The 9928-nt window shown below is 51.9% G+C and overlaps 1 long non-coding RNA gene across 4 annotated transcripts in view; it reads left to right on the forward strand.

Annotated features, from left to right (window-relative positions):
• The first annotated feature begins 269 nt into the window (after nucleotides 1-269).
• The window catches only part of LOC102381748, a 17923-nt gene continuing 8264 nt past the window's right edge, over nucleotides 270-9928 (forward strand). Inside the window, exons 1-4 of one of the 4 annotated variants that reach the window (XR_324767.3) lie at nucleotides 270-431; nucleotides 847-1057; nucleotides 8634-8701; nucleotides 8799-8886. This is a non-coding gene — a long non-coding RNA (uncharacterized LOC102381748). The remainder of the gene's footprint in view (nucleotides 432-846; nucleotides 1058-8633; nucleotides 8702-8798; nucleotides 8887-9928) is intronic. The other 3 variants (XR_003095917.1, XR_324766.3, XR_003095916.1) reach the window with 3 other exon arrangements.

Consider the following 9928-nt stretch of genomic DNA (forward strand, 5'->3'; position numbering starts at 1 on the left):
GTGCGTGTTCGGGCCCTGTGCTTGAACGCGCAAGCACGTCTGAGATGGGGCGGGGAGGGAGACCCCGAAAGCTGCAGTGCGGCGCTGCACTGGTTCAGGGGTAGGCGGGAGCCACAGGCGGACCAGGTTCTTTGGGTGACCCTGGGATCTTTGATTAGACCAACTTCAATAGTTGGGAAACAATTTCTAGGCAAGCTTTCGCGTTCAAAACCCCTGCGTCACGCTGAGGAAGTTTCAGCAGTGGGTGCTGCTCTTCCCCCGGGGGCTGATTGGCTGCGGCGGGGGACGGGGCGTGCTCATTGGCTGCGGCGGCAATGAGGTTGCCGCCGTAACCAGGGGTTCTCTCTGGGCCGCGGGGCCAGCGGCTTTCCTCTGCACAGCGCCGGACTCGGGCGAGGTGCGGGCGGGCCCCGCAAACACGCAGCCCTTCGGTTGGTTTTGTGGTGTGGTGCGGGGCCGGGGCGGGCGGGCGATGTTTGATTTCCCCCAGGGCCAGGTTGGTGCTGCCTGGTGCAGGGCCCAGGTGCTGCCTCCTGCCCTGGGTCTTGGGCTGGGAGGGTGCTGCATTCCCCCCCCCCCCCCCCCCCCCCTGCCTTATTTTGCACTGGGCGTGCATCCCATGTGCTGCCCATGTGATGGGGCCGCCCTGATTTGAGGGCTGCCTGGTGCAAGGAGCTGCGGGTCACTTCCCCCTGCCCCAGCCCTGCCTCTTGCCCCTCTTCTCCTCCCCTCTTGGAAGCAGCGGGGTTTTTATGGGGGGAGACGGGGCCCATCTGGCAGCAGATGTTGCGGTGCACTTGGCCTCCACCCTCAGCTCTTGACCAACTCACTGGGTTTGTGCCCTAGAGTCCAGCCAAAAAGTGGGAGAGCGCCAGCCAGCGGGGAGCAGGGCGGGGCTGAGAATGGAAAATCAAGCTTGCAGTACAAAACCTGGCGGATCCCCGGGCTGTCATCTACCGCTGCTGCCCCAGCAGATGCAACCGGCTTCTCCGGCTTCTCGCAGCCTTGTCACCAGCAGAAAGCTGAGCAGCTTCCAGCCCCCGCGGGCCGTGGACAGGTACCCGGCATGTCCTTAATCAGGAGCTCTCCTCTGCCTGGACGTGGCTTGAATGAGCCTTAAAGCAATGAGGGTGTAAGAGAGATGTTGTAGCCGTGATGGTGCAGAATTGAGGTGAGAGGCGAGGGCTTCTTACAGTGGTTTTTTGTTGTTTTTTTTTTTTTAATTGGACCAACTAATGTAGCTAGGATTGAAATAGACAAGCTTTTGAATGCAAGACTGTCTTCAGGCCATTGTTAGACAGGAGCTAGATGAGTCACCTGTTAGCAAGAGTTGGACAAGCTGTCGAATGGAAGATGAGAACACTTGTCTGTAACCCCTATCGCAGCTACGTGAGTTAGTCCACCCTTAAAGCAATGCCACAGTCTGTAATGCTGGTTTTGATATGTTGGTCCAGAGGCAGCTGTGCCAGTGGTTGCTGAGCTCTGCTCTTCTTGGGATGTCTCCCTTTGCTGCATGGCCTTTGTACCTGTTATCTGCATTGCTTTTCTTCCCCTTGTCCCCACTTCCGGAGCCATGCCCCATCCGAGGCGGTGGGGGAGAGAGCCTAGGCGCTTTCCAGAGCAGCCCTGTCCCTGAACAGCCTATTGAAGTGGTTGCATGCAGTAACACATGATTTGTGCTCAAAAGCTGAACACATTTTGATGAAATGAGATAAATGCTTCTGCCAAGCAGGGGATTTAAAGGCAGCTTTGGCAGGAGTAGAAGGAGCTAATGAGTGCAGGTGAACTGGGGCTCTGTCCCTGTTCAGGAGAAGGGAGAGCCCTACTAGGCACAAGGTACTGTCTGCTGCTCTGCCACGGGAAACTGGAAATTGTTTCGGAGGTGGCGGCACAACTTGCCTGTCGTTCTATAAAGTTCCTCATCTCCTGAAGCTGTTTGTAGTGGCATGTCTGTCCCGGATGCCTGCTTGAAGTAATCCATCAAGTAATGCTGTGCATGGGCTGACGGATGATGCTGCGCAGAAAAATCTTTCTTCAGTACTTCTGCGAAGGCAGGTGGCAGCTCTAGTATTTATCTGGAGTTGAAAGCGTGTCTAATGCGCTAAGCGTAGCCAGAAGCTGCAGGCATTCAAATCTGTTCAGTGCAGCCGGGCGTAGTGGATGATGCAAATAGTTGGCATGTGAGACCGCCTATTAATGCCGCAACAAGCAGCCTGAACGCGTGAAGCACTTCCGCTATTGGTTTGACTGTAAGAACATTACCCTAGAAGCTCACGGGGCAGCTCTCTTCTGAACTGTACTCACAAAGGGAAGAAGATGAGCGGCCGTGCACATCTGCATTCGGTGAGGGGAAGTGCGACTTGGAGCCGCCCTGAGGTCTGAAGGAGACTGAAATCTAAGCTAGAGGAGGTGCCTGCTTCGGGACTGGAAGCACTGCGAACAGCTAGAAGAGAAAGAAGTGGAGGTACTTTCTCTCGATCCTGCCCCATCTAATCTGTGCACTTCTGACTCCATAAATGATGTTGGACCGGTAGGTATTGGGAGCCTAATGAATCCCTCCCCCTCTGCATCTTGCTCATGGTTATGTCACGGAGGAATCTCTGCCCTTAACAGGGCGGGATCAGACAACGGACCCGTTGGAGGTACAGGCACTCTTATGGTTAATCTAGGCTTGATTAAAATGAAGAAGTAATATCTTTCTAGGCGAGGGCTGCATTTCTGCAAGGCAGCTGCAGGTTAGCAGAAAACACACACCAGCTCACTAACAGTTTAAATAAAAGTCCAGGGTTTCACATGGATGCAGTGCTCCTCGGAGGTGACTCAGTCATTGTGACTGAACGTAGGACTACGCAAGTGACTCGTTGCAAGTGCAGTGCTTAATCAGAAGAGGTGCTAGATGACATTGAGGACTATCTCTGGCTTCCGGAAACAAGGTATTATACTCTATTTGCTCAGTGTTTGTGTGTGGTGTATGCAAAAGTCCATTTATGGACTGATGCAGTGCATGCTAAGTTTCAGGGAAACTTGTCTTGCCTTGTGTCTTCTTGGTGACTTCTTGTGGGTTCGGACAAAGCTAGAAGAACACAAGATTGCCTGGGGCAACATTAGTTTTTGCTAGCAATCAATTTAGCTGTGGTGATTTTTGATGGGACTTTGTATCGCCAGTTCTTTCCAGTCCTAACACACTGCCCAGTGGGACGGATTCAGTTTTCTGGTACACATGCACGTGGAAACAACTAACTTGGTTCAAGTAGGGTGCCATGAGACAGGAATACAAATGCAGCCCCTGGCAGGTATTACAGCTGGGGTGGTCCTGGTAAATGGAGTATGTTAACTCCAGGCTTGTGCTCATTTTGGTGTCCACATTTAATTATGGGTACTTCCTTTCACACAGACTTTCTTTCAGCGTCTGCGGGAAATTGTGCTGAGTTCCCAAACCGGTCATCTTTTCCACGCTGTTTCATGTAGGTGTCCTGCAATACTGGCGGCCTCTCAGTGCCTGACTTGAAGCCTACCCAGGTTCCCTGTGCTGCCCGCTCTCAGTCACTGCCGCCGGCAGCACACTGCTTCCCTAAGCATCCGTAACGAGGAATAGCTTTTCATTGATGGCACGGGGATCGATGTAATTATCCATTATACTGGGAGATAGTTATTTATGCTTCATACCCTGTCATCTTTATGGTCCATGTACAAAAAGAAGGAAACAATATTTTGGGTTAGTCCAGCTACCATGTTACTGAGCAGCTTGGCAGGAAATGCATTTTTATGTATGTTGAGACACAGGAACCGTAGGTCTCATGCTTAGTGCATGCAAAACAGATATTCGGTGTGCTGAGGAAAAAGAAGTCTTTAGCTGAGATGCAATTACCATTGAGCGTTGCCTCGTTCAGGCGTTCTGCCATGCAAAATCCCCTGTGGTCTATTAGGCAATTTCCTCTTCAGGCGAAGATTAATGTACATGCTTGTAGTGGCATGCTTCTTTGGGGGCCTTGTTACTCCAGCCAGTCTTTAAATTGTATTGTGCTTATCTTTTGGTAAAGGCTCAAAGCACATCCAGAGATAAGTGCAGAGACTTAAGTGGTTTGATTTCTTGAGCACGGGCCATCTATGCCTGAACAAGGATTTAGGGATGGATATTCCACTATTGATAACATATTTATCCTTCAGTTTTTGAGACATAAATATGCACGAATCAGCATTGTAGGTTGCAGTTGTTGATCTGTCAAGCGCTTTTGACAGGATAGACAAGTAAACTTTAGGAGAAATTGTTAAATTATGGGATTGACCCTTCTTTTGCATCTGCTGATAGAATATCATACAGATACACGGGCCCAAGTAAGGTGGGGCCTGAGGGGTGAACTTACACAGAAATTTCTGACACAAAAGGGTGTGTTTTGGCCCCCTTGTGATTTCACCTTTATATGAATGATATTATTGGAAATATGCAGGGCACTCATTTTCACCCCCCAAAATTACTAGCAGCCCCGATCCCTATTTTAATGTATGCAGATAGCACCGTCATACTGTCAAGAGCCCCCATCAGATTACATACAGAGAGCAATTACAACTTTTGAGCAGCTTTGTGGACAAAATAACTGAAAGATAAATGATGATAAATCCAAAATAATGTTTTGGGGAACCTGTTTGATGGCATACCCATGGAACTTGGGGGGAATCAAACTCAAAGTTGTTAAAACTTATAGATACTTGGTTCTGTCGTGGGGTGTAGTAACTGTGGGGGTGGTGGAGATGTGTCGGCAGATTTTGCATTCCTTGTCATGGCAAGGTCTGGATCCATTCGGTGTGTTTTGGGCAGAAGGAAGTTTGCTTTTGGTGATGTAATAGGAAGACTTTTAAGTAAGACTATCTACAGTATCAGATCTTTCCAACTCCTGTACGCCAAGGGCAAGCAGTACAGTCCAACTCGCAAATGCAAGAGCAAGATGCGTTTCTGCCCCCCAGGGGCACTGCCATTTTCATGAGAGAAGGAAGAAGGATTCAGTGCCTTCTTTGCTTGTGGTCTTCCTCTATTGTTGACTTCTGATGTAGAGGTCGGTGGATCTGCTCCTGTCCTCCTGACTAGGCCTGAAGGGACTGCGAGTGGACACTGGCAGCATCAAGAGCAATATAGTCTTCTGGGATGCCATAGTCAATAACTGAAAATGCATGCTGGCAGGAAGCTTTTAAATTACTAAGACCATCATACCGTTTGCCCAGCAGACATTCTTTGAGCAAGCCTCTTTTAGAGTCAGAATATGAACGTGTAATGCAATCTGTGCAAGGAAAAATCAGTGAAGCACGGTGTCTTGCAGTACTTACAGATAGATGGACAAATGTGAGGGGAGAGAGAATCATAAACTTTGCAATAACAACACCTCAACCAGTTTTTTACAGAAGCATTGAAACAGGAGAGAGCAGGCATACTGCAGAGTGTACCAGTAGTAAAATATGTGAAGTCCGACAGAAGATTGGGCGTCGTTGTAAAGTATTTGCGTGGTTGACAATGCAAGTAACGTGAAAGCGGCATGGGAAATCATAATGGGTAAAAATCCCCATATTACTACATTAGGATGTGCATCCCATAGGTTAAAATTGCTTGTTAATGACATCATAAAGTTGGACAGTCTTCAAAAGATTTATAGAAGAGCAAAAGAAGTTATAAAACATGTAAAAGCTACTCACATTGCAGCTGCAGTCTTTAAGAAGAAGCAGGAAGACAAGAATCAAATGGCAACGCCCAAACTGTAATAAAACTGCTGGGGTGGAGCAGTGATCTCATTTGGAAGTTTACTGAAAAAACAAAGAAGCTCTTCAAGAAACAGTAATAATTGAGGATCTTAAAGTCTCCAGAAGTGTAAGGCTGGCTTCAAAATTTCCAGAAATTTTACATCTCTAGACGGAGAGTGAGCAAAGCTCTGGGCTAGGCAAAGCTGCAGGCACCATCCCTGCCTGCCCCCCACCCCGCCGTGCTGCCGGCACCACCTCCTCCTGCATCCCTGGGGCAACAACAGGGGTTTGCATGGGAGGGCCCCACGGCTGCAGCTGTGGGCGGGTTGAGGCTTCTGTGCCAGTCACAGTCCTCAGCTTTAGCACACCCCAGCCCTGGTCTGGACCCGGCAGCTGCTGGCCACCGCCACAGCTGCCTTGTCTGGTTCCTCCAAGCCCAGAGACTGAAGGAGCAAGTGAGAGGGAGAGCAGTCCCCACTCCATCACTTGTGCAGCCCCAGTCCTCCCAGGGGAGGGCACAGCAGACTCTTCCGGGGGGCCACGGGCACAGGACAGGCCTCTCCCCCCTGCCACTCGGGGCCAGGAAGAAGGGGGCTCCTGCAGGGTCAGTAACTGCCTGGGCTGGCCCCATCCTCCTGGCATCTCCGCCAGGTGCTCAGGCAGGGGTGTGCCTCGCGCCCAGCATCCAGATCTGGGCTGGCTAAACAGCTTGCAGGAGGAGCCGGGACAACAACACTTGGGGTCCAGCCATGGGTGGTGCCCACCCAGGGGCTGCTGCCGGTGGGCAGCGACTGCAACTCTGGGCCAGGGCAGCCCCCGGGGGTGCGAGCAGGCATCGCTGTGACTCCGGGGGACTCAGAGCACTGCCAGCACCGTGGAAACCCAGGGACACTGTGGCTGCAGCAGCCCTGCCCTGGGTGGGCGGACGCTGGGGCTGGGGCTTGGGCTAGGCTCCACGCTGGCCAGTGTGGGGTGACGAAGGAGCTGTGGCCCTCCACAGGTCACCAGCATCCAGGAAGGGACCCACTGGTGCAGACAGATTAGCTGGGATGCCCAGTTCTCCTCTCCTGGGCCGGCTCCTGAGGACCAGGCTGTTTCTGGAAAGTGCTTATGTGGAGCCTCCCCCATGTGCAAGGTGGTAGCACAGGTGCAGACCCACTGCAAGGGCCTCCCAGCCAGCAGGGAAACACCTACTGCTCCTGCCCCATGCTCCCCTCTCCAGATCGGACAATGGACTGTGTCGGCCTGATGAGGAGGAAATGGTTCCCACCTGCTCCCAGCCTCACTGGCCCATGGCCCCAGGCTGTGGTCCCAGAGCAGTGCCACGCAGAGGCTGCAGGTAACTGAGCCCTGCCATACCTGCCCTTTGCTTCCCTCTGCCAGGGGGTTGCAGTCAGTCTCAGCCTCTGAAGTTCCCTGGCCTTTTTTCCAGCTGAGAAAATGTTCAGCACTTTAATTAGAAGCAGGTTATGTTTTTGCACCCTGCCCCTCCTTCCTAGCTGAGGAGAGGATTTTTTGCATCCAGTAGATTGATGATGTGAAGTTCATGGGCTCGTCTGGGAAAGGTGTCTTGTAAGTTCCCTTTGAGGGTTAGAACTGAGAGATCGGAGAGAGAGCGATTGTCTTGGGAGAAACGTGTCCCCACAGGTTGTTGGGTATTCTGGTCTTCGATAGATTTCCAGAGTGTGTTCATTCTGGTGCGCAGTTGTTGTGGTTTGGTCTCTCCTGTGTATTTTCCATCAGGGCATTTGGTACACTACTCGGTGAGATATATAACATTTCTGGAGGTGAGGTATAAGATGCAGGAACGTTGATGGCTCTGTTGTGGGGTGTAGTAACTGTGGGACTGCTGGAGATGTGTTGGCAAGTTTACGTTTCTTGTCATGGCATGGTCGGGGTCCACATGGTGTGGTTTGGGCCCTAGGAAGTTTACTTCTTGTTTAAAGACTGGGATGGGGGGTTCTGGGAAGATCTCTTTAAGAATTAGGTCATCTTCTAGAATGAATTGCAGTTGTTTGCGGATTCCCCGTGTAGGTCCCAGGGAGGGATGGTATGTCATAAATAAAGGTGTGCATTTTGTGAGAGTTTTATTTTTGTACTGCCGCAGTTCTCTGCGTGGCATCCAGGTGGCTCTTCCAAAAGGGCAGTATCTCTCCTGGAGGAGTGTCCTTGTTGGGTGAAAGCCAGGAGAGCAGGCAGGGATGCTGTCTGCGCTCTGCTGACCCTGCCCTCGTGTCTGTGGTGCTGAGTTTCAGGGACCGGGGAGTGTGGCGGGAAAAGGAGGGGGAGTTTAGTGTCTCCTCCAGCCAGTTTTTCCCTCTGAAGTCTTTTTTAGCTTGTCTTGCCAAAGTAAACGTGCGGCAGAAAACTGCAGTCTGGAGTACCAGGGTGAAAACGGGCAGCTGGGTTGATGTGGGGCTGGCTAGGCAGGGATATCACTCGGGGCCACGTACCAGGTTTCAATGACAATTAAATTGAACGATAATGTCTAGCTGTTTGCACGGAGGAAACAAGTGGTGTGAGCCAGCCCTGGTGGTGTTAACACCTGTTCTTGGTCCCGTCTGGCCCAGAACATTTGACTGTCATAACTTGAGACCCGCCCCCACCACCACCCTGAACCCGACCCCCTGAGCTGGGTCTGCCCTGATGGGCACTTAACTGCAGGGTAGGAAGGACCTTGGTGACAAACACAGATTGGTTTCCAGGAATTAACGTACCCAAACTCAAACATGTACGGCCAAGTGAGGTCAGTTGAGGTAAGTGGCAGTCAATTGCCTTAAGTAGCAGCAAAGCCACCATCTCCAGCCTGGCCAGGCCCTTTGCCTGCGCTAGACCCTCCCTTGTGTGCTCACGTGTTCCAACTCCCAGATTGTCAACACGTTTTCTAACACTTGTGTCTTTCCCAGTAGATCGAGCTCGGGAGTACACGTGGTGCATTTCCCTCCCATTCAGCACTGAGCAACAGTCCAACGAGGTACACCCATAGCAGGACTGCAGCGCTGGGAGGTGGTGGTGCGCGGAGGTGCAGAACTTTACATGATGGTTTTAGCAAGTGGTGTTTGTTTTAACAGGCTTGAAGAATGAAACAACAGAGAACAAAAACCTGGGGAACCTGGACAACAACCTATTTTCTCTGTTTGTTTCTGCACGCTGCATCTGGTAAGTTGAACCGTCTTTCTTTCTTGCTCCCTTGGCACCAGACTGGACAAATGCAGATGAACACTGATAAACAGAGGTGGCCCAGGAAATGACAGGTCTGGTAGCAAGGATCTGAGCCCAGGTTGGTGCCATCGAGCTGGAGAATAACACATGGAGGGAGCTGTAATTTAAGAAGGGCGGTGGGGGCAGGGAGAAGAGTGATCCTAGGCAACTATAGGCCAGTTAGGTTGATCCCAAGGGCATGCAAAGCAGTAGGAAGTTGGAAAGGGAATGACTACAGACAGGCAGATGGGAAACTGGATACAATTAGGGCTGTCAATTAATCATTGTTACGTGCATGATTAACATGTTAATTGGCTTCTTGCATTGTTTTTGTTAACACATTAATTGCACGTGTAGTTTTGGAGCTCACACCCGGGCTCCACTGTGCTACTGTCACTGCCACTTCTGGGCTGTGCATGCGCGCACACACGTGCACGTGCAAATAAACACATGTGCGCATGCACACGCCCCATTCACGTGGCCAGGAATGGAACTCGGTGGCATGTAGAGCAGCGCCCAATAGGTAAGTCTGTTGGGTGGAGAGGGAAGGGGCAGGGGGGTTGCAGATCAAGGCTCCCACAGTAAGGGAGGGAATGGGGCAGGGGCTGGGGTGAATGTGGCCCTGGGGCCAGGGTGGGGCCTGTAATGGATCTGCAGGCGGCTTGTCCAGGGCTGTGGGTAGGAAGGCTCCCACCGCTGCGTGCAACCCCAGTGGAGGCATGGGAGGCATGTGCCCTCTGGATTTATGTATGAGTCAGAGGCACGCTGCCTGGTGCGGGCTGGGGCTCTGTACCCAGCTGCCTTTGCCCTGGGAGCCACGTGATGCTATCTTGTGCCTCCTGCTACCAGGTGGGCAGGGGACGCATGGTACAGCCAGCACGTGGCACCCAGGGCAAAAAGAGAGCAGGGTGTAGAGCCCCAGCCCACCTCTGCCCCGCACATAAATCCAGGGAGCATTTGGCCCCCATGTTTCCCCTGGGGGTGCGCACAGTGGCGGGGA

Source organism: Alligator sinensis, unplaced genomic scaffold, assembly GCF_000455745.1.
Source record: "Alligator sinensis unplaced genomic scaffold, ASM45574v1 scaffold888_1, whole genome shotgun sequence".
Lineage (NCBI taxonomy): Eukaryota > Metazoa > Chordata > Crocodylia > Alligatoridae > Alligator > Alligator sinensis.